Below are 21,331 nucleotides of genomic sequence, written 5' to 3' on the forward strand. Positions count from 1 at the left end.
GTGGATTACCCCGCCAGGCGGCAGCGCTCAACTCAACTGGGGGGATCTCCACATACACCTTAGCCACCCCGCCGTCGAGGGTAGTGAGGACGGAGGAGGCACTAGATCTGTTTCGGGCAGCAAAAGGTGCCCTCTAGGACCTAGTAAGCTCCTCATGCACTTCTGGGAAGAATGGAACCGGAGGTGGCTGCCGACGATTGGCGTGCGGCACCCCCAAGAACCAATCATCCAGCCTTGAGTGTTCAGGAGATGGAGGGGCCTTCCATGGCAGCCCGACGCTCTCCGAGGCCCGGACAAGCATAGCAGTCAGCTCTGGATCTGACTCGGGCAACGCCGCTCTCCCAGAGGGGGCAATGCAGCCGAATCTTCATCTCCGGAGCCTAGCTCGTCCCTGATGCAATGATCGACATCAGGTCCTCTGCCGGTGGGCCGGATGAAGTGCTGGGCCCCGCCATGGCCGCGGCCTCAGCATCTGCATCACGGTACACCAGAGGGTACGATGCGCTGGAGGAGTGAGGGGCCCGTGGAGACTTGCTCAGCGGGGAAGCCCTCACTGTGACCCTCAGATCGCCCTGGCCATGAACCGCAGTAGCCCTCCTTTTGAAGGAGGAACTAGAACGGGGCATGGGGAGGGGGACTCCTCCCCGTTTGACGAAGAGGAGCCTCGATCGCAACATCGCGATGGTCATGTTCCCACAAAGAGAACATGACTCATCCACGAACGCTGCCTCAGTGTGCTCGAGGCTCAGGCACGAGATGCAGCGATCATGACCATCAGATGGAGCCAGGAAGCGACCACATCCAGAAACCCACGAGTGGAAGGACATCTTTAAAAAGACGCCCTGTCACTCGTGGAGCTCTTTTAGAAAATGCTCTTTTAAATAAGGAAACACCAAAGTGTTGAAGCGCCCAGGAGGAGTTGCAGTGTGACTGCAGAATGGGAAGCTGCAGCATGCTGAGAAAAAGGCAGCAGCACTGGCAACCCCCGCAGATGCGCTGTAACACCAACACTCGCGTCAAACTCGTCTTGACGACACTCTTGCTTGAGAAGCTGAAGGCTCGGCTCCGAAGCGAAAAGCTGAATGTGCGACTGCACGCGCTCTCCTTATATACCCGCGTTGCGCGGTGGGGTGCGCGATGCAAATCTCACATGCCAACATTCATTGGCTTGTTTTGTTAACACTCGAAGGCAATTCGTCTCTCTAGCGAGATCCCCGATCCGTCAGTCACTGATGTAACGTTGAACGTGACTGACTGAAAGGGAACAGTGTATTAGGGGTGGGTGGTATAATCCAAGTCCTATATCACTGTATGAGCTATTTTGTATTAAAGTGACTATATAACACATTTGGCCACATAATGTAATGCCTGAGCAATCAAAATGAAGTATTCCAGAGTGCCAAGTTATGGCAGTGCTCTGTTTAGTATTTAGAAGTCCTAGTGCACTCATTTTCGTTCCATATAAATTTGATTATCCATGGAATTCTGACATCTATCAGTGAATTCTTACATCTGTTGCACATTTTTTGACAATGAAAATCTGTTTGACATCAAAGAAAAGCTTTTTTTTTTTTTTTTTTTGGTAATTTAATGTTAGCGATTTAATGTTAACTTTCATCAAAAAATATGATGATGAATGGCATAAATGTTAATACATGTACATGTTAAGGTAAAGTACAGTAAATGTTACTTAGTACAATGTGTTCTGTGTTAAATCAGGATTAATGAAGATGGTTGCATGAGTGAAAAACAGCGAGACATCAAAGCGGCAGTGTGCTCTTCTCCTCCACAGCTGCTTCGCGGAACACTTCATATGTGTCTAACATGGTCAGTATGTGGTGCTGGTTCCATTTAACATACAGTAAATAAACCAACATCATGCGAATATTCTTGTTCACAAAGTTATTTCGACCTGCTGGTTTGATTAGATGTTATTTGCTGACACAGTCAAAAAATCATGATCATTGTTACTTTGTTGTCCAGAGATTCAACTAAATGTTTATCATCCACTAAATGTACTTTGAATGTGTTTGAGGTAAAGAACATCAAGAGACAGCATTTGAAAGCTTTAGATGTAAGCTTGGATCATGATTTGAGAAGGGTCCAAAGTACATCTTGTACTTCAATGAAAGCAAGAACTTTGTTCCAATTTCCTTTTATTTCCAGGTTAAAAAGATATTTTAAATCAACAGTTCTCAATGTGACATTTGGAAGCTTGAAGCTTCTGCTTGAGATTTCCCGAAATCAGACATTACATCAGTTGAAATCGTACTTTAGTCTGACTGTCTCTGAGTCCAGCTGGACTCCTTCAGACAAGAACTTTCCACTATGAAAGACAGAGATAGTGATTTCTACCCCTAACCCTCAGAGTGCTTCTATATGGTTAGCTTAATGCAGTACATGTAGCAAGGGTTGTTTTATTTTAATTTTTTAATAATAAATAAAAACAAAAACAAAAATAGAACAGAAAAAGAATAGGTAACGCTAGTGTTAGAGGGTCTTTTTTAAAATAAAAATAAAACAAATCAAAAGAATATAAAGAGAATGGCAAATTGTTGACTTCTTTTGTTGTGTTTTCATTTAATTTCTGTCTTCATGCCTGTTTAGTTCAGTTTCTCTAATTAGTTCATCATTAGTTAATCTTCCTCAACTGTCTGCCCCTCGTTAGTCACCCTATTTTAGTTCCCCTTTCAGTTCAGTTCCCTGTCGACTATTGGACTTTTACATGCTACTTGTGTTTCCCTGTGTCTGAATTGATTTTCATCTTGGTTTATTTTTCAATGTTATTTTGTATATCTCATCTTCCTGAGCTTCTCTCATACAAGAGAGTGGCAGAATAGCCAACCTGAAAACAGTGAATAAAATTAGTGGCGTTTTTCCCAGTTTTTACTTACATGACCATACACACATGGCATTGCAATATGGCAAAGGGCGTAACATTTCCGTCACACGATTGAGGTATTCACCACAGAGGATTTCACAGTGGAGTGCGAGGGTGTGGGAAAGCCCCGCCTACTGTTCCACTGCTGAGGGTGAGCTGAGGTTGGACTCAGAGGATATGGAATTATATGTGGACATTCTTCTCCCGTCTTCTTCTGAATTCTCTGCCTGTCCTGTTATGGCCAAGGAGGCCATTTATGAACTGTCCGTCTGTCCTGTCACAACCTTGTTCCCTTGTCAGTTGTGCTTCCTGTAATGGGAGTTGCCATTTGGTGTATTTGGGATGTACACACCATCGCAGCACCTCCCAAGGCAGCTGCATCCACTGCAGAATCTACAGAGGTGGTATCTTCCTCTGCAGAACCTCCCAAAGCGGCAGCGTCTGCTTCAGCTCCGCTAAAGACGGCAGTACCCAGTTATGAACTCTGTCCTGTTACTACCAATGAGGGCGTGTATGAACACTCAGCCTGCAGTGTTACGGCCAAGGAGGCCGTTTATGGATTCTCTCTCTGTCCTATTATGGCCATGGAGGCCAATTATGAACTCTCTGCCTGTACTGAATCCCTGCTCAGCCTCCTTCTCCCACCTAATCTCCTCATTTACTATTATTCCTTTGCCCCTCTGCTTCAGTTGGTTACTGTCTGTCCCTCAACTCATCCTCAGCTGTCCATTTGTGGAGTGGAATCGCTTCAGGTCTGTCAGTCTTCAGCTCCACCATGGTCAGAGGAACCCGCCTTCAACTTCTGAGACCCGGACTCCCCCTCAGCCCATCAATCCAGCGGCTCCAGCATGGCTCCTAGGTCCCTCATCAACACCGTGGCCCATCAGTCCACCAGTACTGCCAGGCAAACTTGTCCCTCCGACTCTGCCTTTGTCAGTCGTTGACCTGTCCTCGTTTTGGGACTACACTCCTCTGGCTTCGCATTGTCCCTTCATCACTCTGGCTCTCTTAGGCTCCTCCTTCCCTCCAGCTCCACCATGGTTCTCTGTTGCTCTGGGTCCACTGCGGCTTTCCGGATCTGCTCTGCCTTGGCCCTTCAGATCCCTCCGAGAGATGCAGACGTCTCCCTGCCTCTGCTGGTCTCTGTCCCGCTCACCTGCTCCGCCGCTGTCAGTCACCCCCTGGAGTCGTCAGCCCTTCCTCCACCATGGCTCCTCCCTCCATCGGTTCCCCCGTCAGCTCCCCTGTCAGCTGCCTTCCTGGCTGTGGTCTGGATCCCGCCTGGCTCCTCCTTCTCCTGGATCCTCCTGTGTCTGTCATGGCTGCTTCCTCCATCTACTCTGCCCTGACTTATTCCTCCATCTTCCCTCCATCTTCACCGTCTGATTCATCCTGTTCCAAGTCCCTCTTGTCTCCTCCTTAGCTCCTCCCACCATCTGCCTGGTGTCTGAATTGATCTTCCTCTTCTTGGATTATTCTTAAATGTTATCTTTTATTATCTTCATCTTCATGAGCTCCTCTCATACAAGAGTGTGACAATTCTAGTGTTAGAGGGTCATTTTTATAATAAATAAAAAGAAAACAAGATAGAATAGAAAAAGAATAGAAAATGTTGTTTTTAGGGTGTTTTTTGTTTTATTTATTTATTTATTTCTTAGAATTAGAATAGAGAGTGCTAAAGTTATAGTATCAAATTGATTTATATAATTGTGTATGTGACAAATAAAAATCTTGAATCTTGAATCTTGAATTTGAGTAAGGCAGGTCAATCCACCAGGAGGCAACAATTAATGTAAAAGTTTGTGAAATTGATTTTGTGCCTCTCTGGGATAGTAGAGAATTTAGGTAAAGGGGTGCAGAGCCAGTGGTTGTTTTGTAGGAAAACATCAATGCCTTGAATTTTATGCGAGCAGCCATTGGAAGTCAATGCAAATTGATGAACAGAGGTGTGACATACATTCTTTTCGGCTTGTTAAAGACTAAACTTGCAGCCGCATTCTGGATTAGTTTAGATTTGATAGAACTGGCTGTAAGACCTGCTAAGAGAGCATTGCAATAGTCCAGTCTGGATAAAACAAGACCTTGAACAAGGAGTTGTGTAGCATGTTCCTAAAGATAGGGCCTGATCTTCCTAATATTGTTTCAAGCAAATCTGCAGGACCAGGCAGTTTTAGCAATGTAGTCTGAGAAATTCAGCTGATAATCAATCACAGCGCCAATGTTTCTGGCTGTCTTTAAAGGAGCTATGGTTGATGCAATTGGTGGTTTGTATGGTTGGTGAAATTGTGATAATATGATGGGTTTGTTGGAACCACAAGCAGATCTATTTCGGCTAGGTTGAGTTGAAGGTGATGGTTTTTCATCCAGGAAGAAATGTCTGTAAGACTTGCTGAGATGCAAGCAGCTATCTTCAAAACATCAGGATGGAATGAGAGGTAGAGTTTAGTATCATCAGCATAGCAGTGATATGAAAAGCCATGTTTCTGAATGACAGAACCTAGTGATGTCATGTAGACAGAGAAGAGAAGTAGTCCAAGAACTGAGCCCTGAGGCACCCCAGTAGCTAGATGTTGCAACTTTGACAACTCACCCTTCCAAGATATCTTGAAGGAACTATTCGAGAGGTAAGACTCAAATCACTGGAGTGCGTTTCATGAGATGCCCTTTGCCAATAGGGTTGACAGGAGGATCTGGTGGTTAACCATGTCAAAAGCAGTGGACAGATCCAGAAAGATAAGTATTGAATATTTGGAAGCCACTCCTGCCAGTCTTAGGGCTTCAACAACCGAGAGCAAAGCACTCTCGGTTGAATGTCCGCTTATGAACCCAGACTGGTTGCAGTCCAGGAGGTTTAGTGTAGTAGAGTGATTCATAACTGTATATGTACATTTCCTGAGGAAAATGTGAGTGGTACTTGCTGTGCACAACTACACTGTATCGAGTCCAAAAAGCTCACTACCATGTTTCAAAAATATTCTGAGAGGGACATGGATGTGGTTTTATGAAGATGCTAACACAATTAGCATTTTCCTAACAAAATACTAACATGACTGACATGTTTTTCCATTATGTTAACAAGATTAACATGTTGCTAGCACGATTACCATGTTGTTAGCATGATAAGACAATTAGCATGTTGATAGCATGTATTTAAGAAGATGCTAACATGATAAGCATGATACTAGCATTATGCTTACACAATTAACATGTTGTTAACATGATGATAACATGATTAGCATGTTGCTAGTATGTTTTATTTAACTTTTTTTTTTTTTACATTTGAACACAGTTAATTGCTATTAGCATGAATCTATTCACAGCTAGCATGTCTAGCATATTCAAAGGCCTGTTTGCTAGCATGAGTCAAAAGAGCCAACCCCAGTGTCTCTACGATGTTCTGATGCAGAGATATAGAACTTGCTGATTGTTTGTTGGGAATGGTTTGGCAGCTGCCAATGATTATACTTCAAAGGCTGCTTGCCAGTGTGAATGATATAAACCAACCCCATGCCTTTATGACATTCAGATTTGAAGATATCCCTCCTTGGCATTGGGTTGCTAGGGTGCTCGACAGTGGATGCTAGGGCGTGGTGAAGGTGATTTGTGACTCATTGTTTGTTGCTCAGTTTGTTTGTTGTTGAGTCATACAAGCCCACTCTTATGATTCTATATTCTATATGATTCTATAATAGAAGTGTACGGAACATGTTGCTAAGGTATTCTAAATGGTTGCTAGGGTGTGGCTTGATAGCTTAAAGATGAAGAGACTGATTGGTTGCCTAAGTAAAATGAGCCAAAATGAGCACAAAATGATCAGTGTTTATGTGTGTGCTGATCCAGTGATATTCCTTTCATCTTTTTTCAAAGGAAATCTATGGGGTGGTTGCTAGGGTGCTGTAAGTGGTTGATAGGGTGTGACTATGAAGATTATAGGTCATTACATATTGATTACTTGAAAAGATAAGTCAAATGAGTATGACAGAGAGTTAGAGAAAGACAGGAAGAGAGAGAGAGAGAGAGAAAGGATTCCTAAGGCCCTGTGTGTGTGTGTGTGTGTGTGTGTGTGTGTGTGTGTGTGTGTGTGTGTGTGTGTGTGTGTGTGTGTGTGTGTGTGTGTGAGAGAGAGAGAGAGAGAGAGAGAGAGAGAGAGAGAGAGTTGAGATTCAAATTCACAAACATTCCACCATTGTAAGTATATGGGATTTTTTGTAAAGTAAGTGTTGTATGGAAGAAGAATAAGAAGAAGCACCACTAATACGTATTCAAGAGAAAATTAGTGATGCTTTGCCTTATAGGACAACACATTCTCACTCCCATCTCTTCACATATTGACGCTTGGTCATGACCCCTAAGCATCACTTTTTGATGCTCAGGGTACTCCATTGCTTTTAGTTGTTTGCCTTATGTGTCAGATCAAGACACATTAAATGGTTTGCATGCATTTTTAAAAATGGAAATCATTTTATATAAATTTATACTTTCATAGATATTTTGGAGCACCTAACCCCACCCCTGCCCTAAACGTTTTGCATTCCAAGTCTTCCGAAGCCATACGAGAACTGAGTAATCATAAGATTTTAATCACTGAAAATGATTCCCCTCCCTTAAAGCGCGCCCTCACATCACATCTCATTCAAAAAAAATATTCCCGAACATTAGCGTGACAATATCGTTCATGAGACACACAAGAGCCAATGGCATTTCAAAACCAAAGCTGACATTATGCTTGATCTTGCAGCAATTTTTGCATTTGTGCACAGACTGCACACAGTAGGATCTGGGTTTTATGGCAGATGGAGATGGTGATTGCATCTATTCCTCTCACAAATCAATCGTTTTGCCTCTGAAGACTTGGAATATTAATACTTTTTGAATAAATTGTGACTGTAGTTAAAACCTGTTAAATCCTGTGTTTTATTTTGACAAATGGATAGCCTTAGGGGTAGGGGTTGGTTTACATGATCATAAATGTGTAAATAGTGTAATGTAAATAAAATTGTTGTGACTGTTTACATTGAAAAAATTACACCCCAACATATGCAATAATGGCAAAATTATTACCCAATATATAAATAAATCATGCCGATAAAATTCCCAGTATACCTTATGTGTCTACATATTAATGCCAAAGTGTTCTTATTTAAAGCAATGGAGGACCCTGCACATAAAAAAAAAAAAAAAAAAAAAAAAAAAACACGTTAAAGGGGTACCCTGTGCATTAAAAAGTGACACAAAAGAGTCCTGACCAAGCGTCAATATGTGACGAGTTGAGAGTGAGAACATGTTGTATAAGCAAGCACCACCAATAATAATGCCAAAAGATTTTTATTGAGAGTAAAACTCTCTCCATATATTATGATGGAATATTACAAAATGTGTCTTCATTGCTGCAAAACATAATAGCTGCAACTGATAGGCCATTAGTTGTTATCCAAGAACAAATCCTGCCAGGGCAATCAAGTTTCCATTTACTTCTATGGTAAATCCCCTCACTTTCCCCTAACATTACAGACATTGCAAGCAATTACAGACTGTCTACATGATGGCTGCTTTGTTTTCACAGCTCTGGTTTGCTCGGAAAATATAGAGGAGAAGCATACTGCAATTCTTTTCTATTTTATTTGCTTCATATTTCGGCAGCATATAGTGTTTATACCATTCATAATAAGCAAAGACTATGTTTTATGTATAGAAAATCCAGAATACCTAACACATTTATAAAAATGTGTGGTATTCAACCGGGCTGCTGAGTACAGCATCTCACAATGCAATGCAATGCAATGAGTTCAACTTTAGCCTCCATTTCTCATGCAACAAATGAAAAAAGTAATATCAGCTACCTTTTTTGGACACATTATTTGATCAAACTGCCAAATGTTAAGATTTTACATGAACCGTAAGAAAGGGATAATATACATCAAGACTGGTTGTTATCACAGGACTTCGATGCGAAACGGAGGGGACAGTTTCACTACCTCTGAAGGGATTTATTTTGCATTATTAAACGGGTCTGTGGAATACTTCGCTTCGCGTCGGGGTCCTGATCACCCTGTTGGGGTTTATTCTGCGAGAACAACTGGCTGGATGTACATTATCCCTTACTTAACAATCAGCTGGATGTACGTTATTCCACTTATTACATGGCTAAGTAAATATTTTAAGTTTTTAAAATTAGCAAAAGCTTATTCTAGATTTCAAGACACTTCAAGCTGTTCAGTAAAACTTAAATAATCTGTTACACAAAGCTAAAGACTGTTGTCAGAATGATAGTATATTCTTTCATTCCTTAAATGAATGAGAGCTGTGAAACATTTGCAAAGTTAACACTTAACACATGTCAATGAGTTCAGAGTGAATATGACTTCTCCAAAAATAACTTGCTCTCTTTTTTCCAGGTTTCTGTTTAATCAAGCCATCTTTTCATGAACACAGTGAGTTGATCCTCCCGCAATGAGGTAGGTTTGGTAGCAATGACATCATTTTTTTCCCCAATCAAATAAGGCAGACATGGTGTAAGTGGATACTTTACTAACTCTTAACACAACTGGACATGCAGCCAATCACTGCAAGAAAAACAGAAACACAGATAATATCCTGACAGAAAATTATCCGTACCTTTTTGGTTAAAGGAACCTAAAAATGAAAATTCTGTCATCATTTACTCACGCTCATGTTGTTCCAAACTCTTTGAGTTTCTTTCTTCTGTTGAACACAAAAGAAGATATTTTGAAGAATGTTGTAAGTAAACAGTTGTCGGTAGACACTGACTTCCATACTTTGAAAAATACTATGGAAGTCAACGGCTACTATCAACTGTCTGACAAATTTTTCACTTTTAAGTTTACAAACTTTCCCTTCAACGCTTAAACACAACAAAATGAAATGCGTAATTCAAATTATGGGTAAACCACCTTTGAAAAATCAGTACAGAAATTCTGTTGATATGTTGGGACATATTTTACAGGCTTCTGTCAGTGTATAGCACATAAGATTTTATCATTTAGATACATAAATATAAAAAAAATAATAAGCCATTTCAAACTAAATACTGTCTTGTCTGGTCTGATGTCAAATTCTTGATAGTGTCAGCTGAGGATGATTTGGAGGAGTTTTCTCATGTGAACCACTATTAGAAAATAATAATATACAGCTGTGGGAAACCTCAGCACAGTGCCAAACCCAAGGCCTTGAACTTCTGTAAAGTAAACATGGGATTTTTCCCGATCAAGCAATGTAGCATTGAATATCTGGCAAACTTAATAAAACTCAGCTCACTTGTCTTTGCGTAGTTACAAATGCAAGTGTTTTCAAAGCCTACATTAAAAGATATTTCAGAAGTGAATACAGGTGAAAGACAGACAGACTAGTGGTCGCCTTGGATTAGTTGTGTGATTAGAAGGTAGAGATGATTACATCAATTTTCTCATGATAAAGGTAAAACTCAAAATCATTATCAGCTGTTGCATATCAAACTTAAAGGTTAGGGGCATAAATGTGTCTGTGGCACAGTCATAAACACAGCTTAATTGCCAACATGTGTCTAGATAGATTCAGCATGTTTGAGGAAAAAATAGCCTTTGATTATTCAAAAAAAAAAAAAAAAAAAAAAAAAAAAAAAAAAAGAACAAAAAATTGATGATTTAGATGTTTGTTTTAAGATCGCAATACCTCAGGAAGTTCACCCAGGTTATAAAATATCTATTAAAATACATGCTAATAATAAAGTTTTTGTTGATATGCGATATGAAAACACATAAGTTTGTGTATGAGCCATTCAAACCTGTTTGTTTTCTGGCCCAAAGATAGCAAATACATACCACGAATAATAAATACTGTGGAACTGTTGCATTATAAATAAACTCTTTGCAATGACAAATTACTAGCTGTTACTAGCGAAACATGTCAACACATTTTCTACCGGCCAGCCACTTACCACTGAAAGGGTAAACTGTTTACAAGAACTGCATTAAAGGGGCACATCCTGTGCCTCTAGTTTAAATTGCTATAAAACCAGATAGGGAAACTATAGTTGTATCTCATCAGGGTCATAATTGACTGAAAGTTAGTCTAGCATGTTTATAGAAGTAAAGTCATGCTCAAAATGATCTGTCATTTGTTAGCGGGGATTTGCCAAAGCACACTTACAAGAAAGATATAATGGACTGTAAAGAGATGCTGCTAGTCCAGCCCATTACTGTAATTTACCGGGCTCTCTCTTTGAAGAGCACTGCTTCTCCATGAAGTCAAGCATAATTTATATGTCTTATAAGGAATTATGCTCCAGCAGATGCCACGAATGGATGGCTTTTGGGAAGATCGACATGGCATCATGTTGGGATCTTCCTGGCTGAGCTGAAGCCATGGAAAAATGAAGTGAAAGCTGGTTTTATTTCTCAGCTAGGTCCTATAAAACAGTGCTTCCCAAGTAGTGGGTCACAACCTAAACATGTTTCTCAAGTCCGTTTTATAGAGTCACGGGGAAAAAACAGTGCTAAATACTAATGAAATGTAATTTGATAAATGGGGTTATCGACATTTAAAAGGAAGGAGAAAACGCTTCCCATGTCTATATTGCTACTGACATCAAATATTGCACATCCAATTAAAGTCTAAGGTGTTTTGGTGCAATTTCATCTGTCACTTGGTAGAAGTAGCCCCCTACAATCAATCAATCAATCAATCAATCAATCAATCAATACATAAATAAATAAAAATAAATAAAAATTAAATGTTAATATATATTTATATATATTTAAAATGAAAACAGAACATACAAAAATATATATATATATATATATATATATATAAAATTGTGATTTAAAACATTTATTTAATTGAAATTGTTACTGCTTTAAAGGTGGAAAGGAGATTATCATTGTAATATTTTATTCTATCATTCTATTGACAGATCTATTTTTTAATAGTAATAAAAACAACATTTGTTTTTGAAAGTCTATACATCTAATATTTTAGTTGATACATAAAATATGAATAATATCAACTTAATTCAAATAACTATTTCAAAAATGCATATTGTTAATTCAAACTAGTAATCAGACATTTTTCAGCTTTGATGATGAGTTATACAAAAATTGTTATATGAAAATAGTTTGGACAAATGGCCAGAAAAAAATAAATAAATAAATAAATAGGTTTGAAAAAAGTTTTTTTTTTTTTTTTTTTTTTTTTTTTTTTTTTTCACGTAAATCAAAATGGTGGAAAAAAGATGTATACATTTCAAATTTAAACTGTTGGATTCTGTAAGAACCACCCCAAAATAGAAAGATGTCAGATTCATGCATATTTGCATATAGTGTTATACCTTTGTTATATATTGGCCAAAATGTCATAGGTTTCTCCAAAGCATGTTGACAGGTCAAATTTCGTAACTTAACTATATACCAAAGCATTAATAAAATATAATATATTGCATAACTCAAAATGGCTGATGCCCAAAATGCTACTCTGAATCTAATGAGACCAGCCTCATGATTGTTGGCCAAACTGTTCAGAAGTTACAAGTGAAAATAGTTTTTATATCTCTTGACCAGTAGATGTTGCTGTGCTGAAACTGTGCTGGTACCCTCAGGTCATGCATTCGATGACTTGTTCCAAGTTTTTTTAATGTGCCAAAGCATTTGCAAAGGCATAGCCTTATGTCCATTTTCAAATTTTGATCACTGAATATGATCTGAGCCAGTTTTGGTCAAAATCAGACAAACCATTTACAATGAATTCAAAAAGTAGGTTTTTGGAAAAATCACACTGGCATTATAGAAAATGATGTCATAGGAAATTCAGTATAACTCAATTAACAAACAAACAAATACATACATACTTACATATATAAGACAGACTCAAGATTAACCACAGCTTTGGCTAGCTGGTGGCACTTGAGGGTTAGAGACTCCAAATTTGCTGTGGTTAATTTTAAGTCTGTCTTTTGTCTGTATGCCAAATTTCATAACTTTCCCACAAGTAGTTTTATGGGGTGCCATAGACTCAAGAGTAAAGGAAGATAAAATATAAGAAACCCAACAATAACAGAGGTGCCTTTGCACATCTGGTGCTTAGCCTCCATAAATTGAGAATAACATGTTTTTTATATATAATGCTTAATATTTTGTTAATATTGTTTTATGAAATAAAGTTGTATTGCTGCCATCATATTTGGCATTCTTTGCCATTATATTATGATTCTTTGCAAAGGAATCATCATATTTTGGAGTCCTTGGTATCGAAATGTTGAAAACTCTGACCAGGAAAGCATGACAGACATGGAAAGGCAATGACTTTAAAGAGACATTTAGAAGCCAACAATAAACCAAATTAGATATTTTTAATGAGGAATATCTTTTGTACAGTCGTGGCCAAAAGTTTTGAGAATTACATAAATATTGGAAATTGGAAAAGTTGCTGCTTAAGTTTTTATAATAACAATTTGCATATACTCCAGAATGTTATGAAGAGTGATCAGATGAATTGCATAGTCCTTCTTTGCCATGAAAATTAACTTAATCCCAAAAAAACCTTTCCACTGCATTTCATTGCTGTCATTAAAGGACCTGCTGAGATCATTTCAGTAATCATCTTGTTAACTCAGGTGAGAATGTTGACGAGCACAAGGCTGGAGATCATTATGTCAGGCTGATTGGGTTAGAATGGCAGACTTGACATGTTAAAAGGAGGGTGATGCTTGAAATCATTGTTCTTCCATTGTTAACCATGGTTACCTGCAAAGAAACGCGTGCAGCCATCATTGCGTTGCATAAAAATGGCTTCACAGGCAAGGATATTGTGGCTACTAAGATTGCACCTAAATCAACAATTTATAGGTTCATCAAGAACTTCAAGGAAAGAGGTTCAATTCTTGTAAAGAAGGCTTCAGGGCGTGCAAGAAAGTCCAGCAAGCGCCAGGATCGTCTCCTAAAGAGGATTCAGCTGCGGGATCGGAGTGCCACCAGTGCAGAGCTTGCTCAGGAATGGCAGCAGGCAGGTGTGAGCGCATCTGGACGCACAGTGAGGCGAAGACTTTTGGAAGATGGCCTGGTGTCAAGAGGGGCAGCAAAGAAGCCACTTCTCTCCAAAAAAACCATCAGGGACAGATTGATCTTCTGCAGAAAGTATAGTGAATGGACTGCTGAGGACTGGGGCAAAGTCATATTCTCCGATGAAGCCCCTTTTTGGGGCATCTGGAAAAAGGCTTGTCTGGAGAAGAAAAGGTGAGCGCTACCATCAGTCCTGTGTCATGCCAACAGTAAAGCATCCTGACACCATTCATGTGTGGGGTTGCTTCTCATCCAAGGGAGTGGGCTCACTCACAATTCTGCCCAAAAACACAGCCATGAATAAAGAATGGTACCAAAACACCCTCCAACAGCCACTTCTTCCAACAACCCAACAACAGTTTGGTGAAGAACAATGCATTTTCCAGCACGATGGAGCACCGTGCCATAAGGCAAAAGTGATAACTAAGTGGCTCGGGGACCAGAATGTTGAAATTTTGGGTCCATGGCCTGGAAACTCCCCAGATCTTAATCCCATTGAGAACTTGTGGTCAATCCTCAAGAGGCGGGTGGACAAACAAAAACCCACTAATTCTGACAGACTCCAAGAAGTTATTATGAAAGAATGGGTTGCTATCAGTCAGGATTTGGCCCAGAAGTTGATTGAGAGCATGCCCAGTCGAATTGCAGAGGTCCTGAAAAAGAAGGGCCAACAAATACTGACTCTTTGCATAAATGTCATGTAATTGTCGATAAAAGCCTTTGAAACGTATGAAGTGCTTGTAATTATATTTCAGTACATCACAGAAACAACTGAAACAAAGATCTAAAAGCAGTTTAGCAGCAAACTTTTTGAAAACTAATATTTATGTAATTCTCAAAACTTTCGGCCACAACTGTACAATGAACAAATATTGACTTTTGTTTGACTGTCACTTGAAGTCCAACGTAAAATCTTGGAGCCAGTTGAGAAACACCTCTATTAAACCAATTAATCAAAATGTTATCTTTTAAGTATGTGGGAGTCTAGATTTGGTTGTTTTAAAAAATAGCCTGCACTCATCCATCACTGGCCTTTCAACAATGAGTGTCTCGCAAGAGTTACAATTTTGACAGTTGTAGATTCATCTCTGAAAAGTAGGTGCAAACATTTCATTTTACAGGGCTCTGATTTTCTGGGACACCACTCTTTCCTCTCGCACGGAATTAAAGCTGGCGCCAACTGCTAAGTCCTCATGCCCTGTCGACACATACCTTCATCAACAGCTTATCGATTCCATGGTCTCTTTACCCTGTAAAGGTCTACAACCATCCCAGTGATTGCTGAGGCACTCAGTCATATTTTAAAAGGCAGACACACAGCTCAAGAACTGAGGATGTTTGGCCATAGAGCAATTATAAATGGCTTGCTGAAAAGCAGATGTTGTTTATTTGGCTTTTACGATAGTCACGAATTGCAGAAGTTCCTTATCTCCTCCTAAGAGTTTGGAAGAAAAAATAGATTGCTAGTCCTCAGAATGGGATTAGCTTAATGCTTTGGATCTCTGTGAGGAGGTCACTGGATGGCCACTTTTGGTTTTTTAAAGGTTTCCTCATGTAATTTATGACAGGAGGAGCATGACAGCAGCTCTGACTCATGTTCTCATGTTACAAGTATGTCAATGCCCAGACAGAGATTTTCAGTGGCTGCTCAGAACAGTGCAGAACAGTCGAACAGTGCAATTGAAATGGAAAAAGCCTGATTTAGCCATCTGTCAGCTTGGGAAGCGCCTGGAAAATTATGAGCTTTGAGGCCAATTAATCTTATGATATGTCTTATTAAGGGAAATTAAAATTAGCTCTTGCTACTATTGTACAGTTTTGGGTCAGAGGCAAAGAATTAGGCTACAATAGTTAATGTTTTTTTTTTTTAACTTTTATACATTTTTTAATAAAAGTAAATATTTAATACAAATGTAATGTGGTGTAACCTGGTAAAAGTTACATTTACACCTTGATATAAGGTTACATACAAGTGTACATATAAAAAAAGTATATTTCGATTTTCAAAAATCATTTATTAAAAATATCAATAATTAATATTCAAACATTATTATTATTTTTAGGACTTGCACTACTTTTTTAACCTTATCGTGTCATAAATGTCAGGGTTCTGTCACTTTGGTCTGGTTTATTCTTGGTTAGGTGACAGAGCCCTGACACTCATGTTTCTTGTCTCCGAACACGCGGCTCATGTGTTCTCATCGGCTGTGTGTTCTTGTTATGTTTTATGTGAGCACATGACTTTGTTTTGTTTCTATGTGTCATGTGCTTCCATGTCTACTGTCTAACCCCACCCATCTTGCTACCTTATTTTTGCTGCAGTTGCTCCACCTGTTATCCCTCGTCACCCTCCTCATTTGGTTCCCTGTTTATTCTCCCAGTTTCTTCTGTCCTGTGGGTGGCCCTGTCCACACGGAGAAACGGTTCGCTGTATATGCATACATTTTGTATCGTATAGGCATTTCGTCCAGACAGATCCTGTGTTTTGGGAGAGTGAAACTGATATTTTTTAATAACCAGGTCCCTGATAATGCCGCCCCCTTGCGTTTTCGTGTGGACAGCGAATCCGTTTATTTTCTGAAACAATGACGTCATCAGCCCACGTCTCGCCCCTAGTCAGACACCGCTACGTCACGTAACAGCAACAAAACATGAACAAACACTGAACGATTGTCTTTTTATTAACTAACATTAACACAGATTAATAAATGTTTGTTTGTATACCGCGTGCAAGGATTATGCGCATAGTCCAAGTCTTCTTTTCTGTTTTTAGTGTATATCTGTGGCAGGATTACAGCGCCACATACTGGTCTGGCATGTATACTACATCGTTTTGTGTCTGTTTCGTGGTTTTGTGTGGATGCAGATATTTCTTGAGATGAAGAATAAAAAAAGATTGGATAGGAAAAGCTCTGGCTTCGTGTGGACGTAGCCTTAGTTCGTCATCGCATGTTCCCCCGTGCTTGCCCTGCTGTTAAGGTTTCCCCGATAGGGTTTTTTTTTTTTTTTTTTTTTTTTTACATATATTAATTAATAAAAACCTGTGCATTCTGCATTTGAGTCCTCACCTCATCTTTGCCCACAAACGTAACAATGAAAGTTCAAATTACGTTTATATTAAGTTTTGTCTGTAGGGGGTTTTCTTTATGATATCATTTCCTGTTGTATGTTTTCACCACATGACTTTGTTAGTTGAATCACAGGCCTTTGATATAGCGGGCAAATGTTTTTAAAATATTAGTATTAAGATAGGAATTATTAATAGTAATAAAAATGTAAAAGGTAACACTTTATTTTAAGGACTAATTCTAGTTATTTAATAGTGAGAATTGGCCCCTAAACTAAAGTGTGATCTTTATACTGTACATATAATTTATTTCAATTCATCAATTAAAAAGATGTTCAATTAAAAAGATGTTCATCATAGACATCATCTTCATTGTATTTGTTTTTTTTTTTTGTTTGTTTTTGAATCAGTTAATAGATCTTGACAGAAAAAGTGTGATACTTTATCTGGATAATTAAGACATGAAGAACAAATGGAGATGATGCCACAGAAAAGAACATAGCACATGGAATATCTTTATTTTATGTATCCTCATCTTTTATTAACTGTTTTAATTATTTTAAAACCATTTTTAAATCATTTTAATTCCTTGATTTTATTGTTATGATTATTTTACATGCCTTGCCTTGCCTAATATCTCAATTGTTTTTTCTTTCTTTCTTGACAGTAGTGAGATTGTTGCATTAAGAACAACAATTGCCTTGTTTGTTTCTGTTAATTTCTCTTAAGAAATTTGCAGTTTGAAATTTGATACTGTGACGTAACCTAAGGTGACCATATACTGTACATCCTTGTGGTGAAAAATTATATCACTTATGATCCTTTTTTAATTTGAATAACATAATTTGCAGTGGTTCATGGGATTGTAGTTCTTTCTGTCACGAAAGATGGTAAGAATACAATTCTGATGCAACCCTTAATTCCTGCAACCCTTATCATATAGTGTGTTTCTGCTGCATAAACAAACTGAAAATAGAGGTTTGGACCAGAAATTCAAATAAAGTGTTTCTGACCTGAAAGCTCTTCAAACCTAAAAAAATAAATAAATACATGAATAAATAAAAAGAAGAGCAGCTGCCTTAGATTTTATAGCATTAATTGTTTAGTTTAAGAGTTTATGTTGTGCGGCATCCATGCATGTCGTACAAACAGCCGTTGCATAATGAAAAGTGTTTGTTGCCTCATTTGCTGTTTTCCTTGTTACGATTGTCTCCTTTTTTCAGGGCTCTAAAGAGATTAACCGGGCAATTAATTAAGCAAAAGATGAAAGCCAAACAGCCTATAATGCGACAGCCAAAATGAATAGCCATAGGAAAAAGAAAGATCGTTTAGGAAAAAAAAGGCTTTCCCTTTTTCAAACATCATCTATCTCTTTCACAGATCCGTGAAATCAGATACAGGTATTACATGTTGAGCTCAAGCAGACCAGAGAGGCTATACTGGGGGGTGTTGGGAGGGTCAGGTCGCCCCACCGAACACCCCCCCCCCCTTCCTGATTGGCCCACCTGGGTAAGAGAGCTTCTGAAGACATGAAACGAGCTACCTCTCGCTCTATCCATCTCATCGGTGCGTATTGGGTTCCTGTCTCTTTGAAATCGAGGATGGGATCAAACGGCCCACAACCACTTATGAGGACAGCTCAACTAGTACAATGACTGCTAATAAGAGCTCGTTTGACTCGGCCTGAGACCAGACAGAGAACCAAGAGCCCGGCCATTGTGTAAAAACTGGCTCGGCCTTTCAGGAAGCCATTGTGTGTGTATACAGTAGGCAGGGATTTTGCTGTGGGATAGCATTTTTTTTTTTTTTTTTTGTCCAAAAGTACTTTATAATTGAGTGTTTCTTCAGCTTTGGGACCTTATTGTCCAATGAATTTTTCTTATCTTATTTAATTTGATATTTCAACCACATCTCAAATTATGTATTGTGTTTAGTAGCTTTCTGTGGTGTAAATAAATGTGAGTGTGTGTGTGTGTGTGTGTGTGTGTGTGTGTGTGTGTGTGTGTGTGTGTGTAAAAACAATGTAAAAACAAATACCTTTATATAAAAACTGATTATATTAATATTTCACTAATATGTTCATATTTTTTGCATAGTTTGAAAATACATATTTTGTTTCTATTACAAAATAAATAGATTTTTTATATATATAATAATAATATTGTTTGAATACAATACATTTTTTAAAATATGGTCATACTTTTTGCATAGTGTCAGAATTGAAGCTTTTAATTGTGATGAAAACAGTTGAGGAGCAGCCATTATATAAAGTATAAATATAAATATGTAAATAGTGAAGGAGTTTTTGTGTGTGTGTGTGTATTTGACTAATTATTTAGTTTATCATACTTTTAAATTAGTAATGTAATTGATATTTCAGTGATGGATTTTCATAGTTGTCTGGGTCAAAAAATATTCAAAACAACAACAACGACGAAAAACATTTTCAAAAGGTTTTGAATGTGACCGTCAAATAACCGTGGAAATAAAAATGAACCAACATAGTGCCCGAAGTTTAAGAAACACCCGTTCATATTTTCATATTTCAGAAACATTTGTGGAAAATGTGAAATATATGTTTCATATATATATATATATATTCTTTCTGTGCTTCTCCTCTCTTCTATGTCAGTGCTGAGTTCAAACATAACTGCTACTAACCTCTTTTCAACTTTAAATTCCATTTTAAATGACATAAAGAAAAACAGGCAGAAAAAAATGAAACCATTTCATTTTATGCAGTCAAAGATGTGACAGAAATCTGCTACCAAATACAATTTTCTAGGTCAAAGGTCATCATAAACAACTTAAAACCTGATCTGGAGATCAGAAACAAACCAGTTGAGCTTTTTAAAACTTGTTTCATGATGTAGTCCATAGGGGGATAGTTGTTCTCATTCCAGTCAGAACAACATTGTCTCTCCGTGTTCTTTAGGAGACGTTGTTTTTCTTTTGATCAGAGATGAGAGCCATATTAAGTTTATAAAACCAGTAGATGTACATTAGAGCAGCAGATAGTTTTGCACCAGCAATGTTTTCCAGCAGTTCACCCACATCCTCACAAATCCACAAACAAACAGTCGCTCTTTCTATGTCCGTTCTCGCTTGAGTTTCACCTGCTGAAAGTCAGGTTTGTTTAAAGCTATCGCCATGGTAGCACAATTTGTTAGTAGCGAGCTTGTCACGCCATGCGAGCTGCTGTTTGATGAGCCATATGAGACTGTCATTGCAGCCCAACAAAGCTAGGATTTCCTAATGTTTTTCTTCAGTTTTGGTACTTAGTGGTGCTTGCTCAGGCAAGAAGGAAAGTTACTGTTGCTTATCATGAAATTCGGTGCATAACATCCCACGAACGTGACAGAACCCTCAAATTGGTCCCAGACTTCTGTGTATAGGTTAAATTACATTAAAGTATTATCTACAGAGCACAATACCACAGAGACTTGAGGGTGTTTTGACTTTGTGTGATAAGAAGCCAGTTAGCGCTAGCAGCCACATAGCTGCACGCTAAAACATAGAAACACAACAGCAGCCACTCATATTTTCTTCATCAAATGTAAAAATCTAGTTTACCAATTACATATACTATAAATGAAATCCAAAGCAAGGATGTGTTTTTTTTTTTTGTTATTTTTCCATTGCGTTGTCATTGAGTGGAGCCTACAGCCAAATATGCAACACAAAACGCACGCCCACATATATAATATATGTCTCATAGAAGACTGACAGCAAGAAATGTGTAGCTTTCAACATGCTCTCATAACCCAGATGATCCCTTTAATATATCCTCATAATTTGCAGGGCTAGTGTGACTCGTGATTAAACATCAACCTGTTTCCGGTGGAAACTATCAATTCTTCTTTTCCGTTCAGTGGGCTGGGAAAATGTGACTTACTGTAAATGACGCTAAAGTGAATAACTGAATGCCGTTAAAACACATTTCATTTTGGATTTGGCTGTAAGACTGTTTGTTTAAGCGGCTTGGAGTCAGAGATGTTTAGTGAGCACGTGTCAGGCCCTCTGGGCATTCATAAGTCATCACTTCTTATTCGTTAGGGCAAGCCCATGCTTGGCAGATGGTCACAGGATACAACACAGACACGATCTGGAGGCCAAATGGTGAAACCAATACCAAACCACTTTTTTTCTTTTCTTTTTCTTTTTTTTGATTTGTTTTGTTTATGTGATACTATATGTTGAATGTGAACAAGATGATTCAGTCTTTAGGAATTGGCTACTGGCATCAAGCTTGGATGTTTCAGTCATAAGAAAGAAAGTTTGTTTCATTTTCTTTTAATCAAAAAGATCAAATATAGTGGTGTCCCACCTTTTATG

This window comes from Cyprinus carpio, chromosome A23 (assembly GCF_018340385.1).
Source record: "Cyprinus carpio isolate SPL01 chromosome A23, ASM1834038v1, whole genome shotgun sequence".
Classification (NCBI taxonomy): domain Eukaryota; kingdom Metazoa; phylum Chordata; class Actinopteri; order Cypriniformes; family Cyprinidae; genus Cyprinus; species Cyprinus carpio.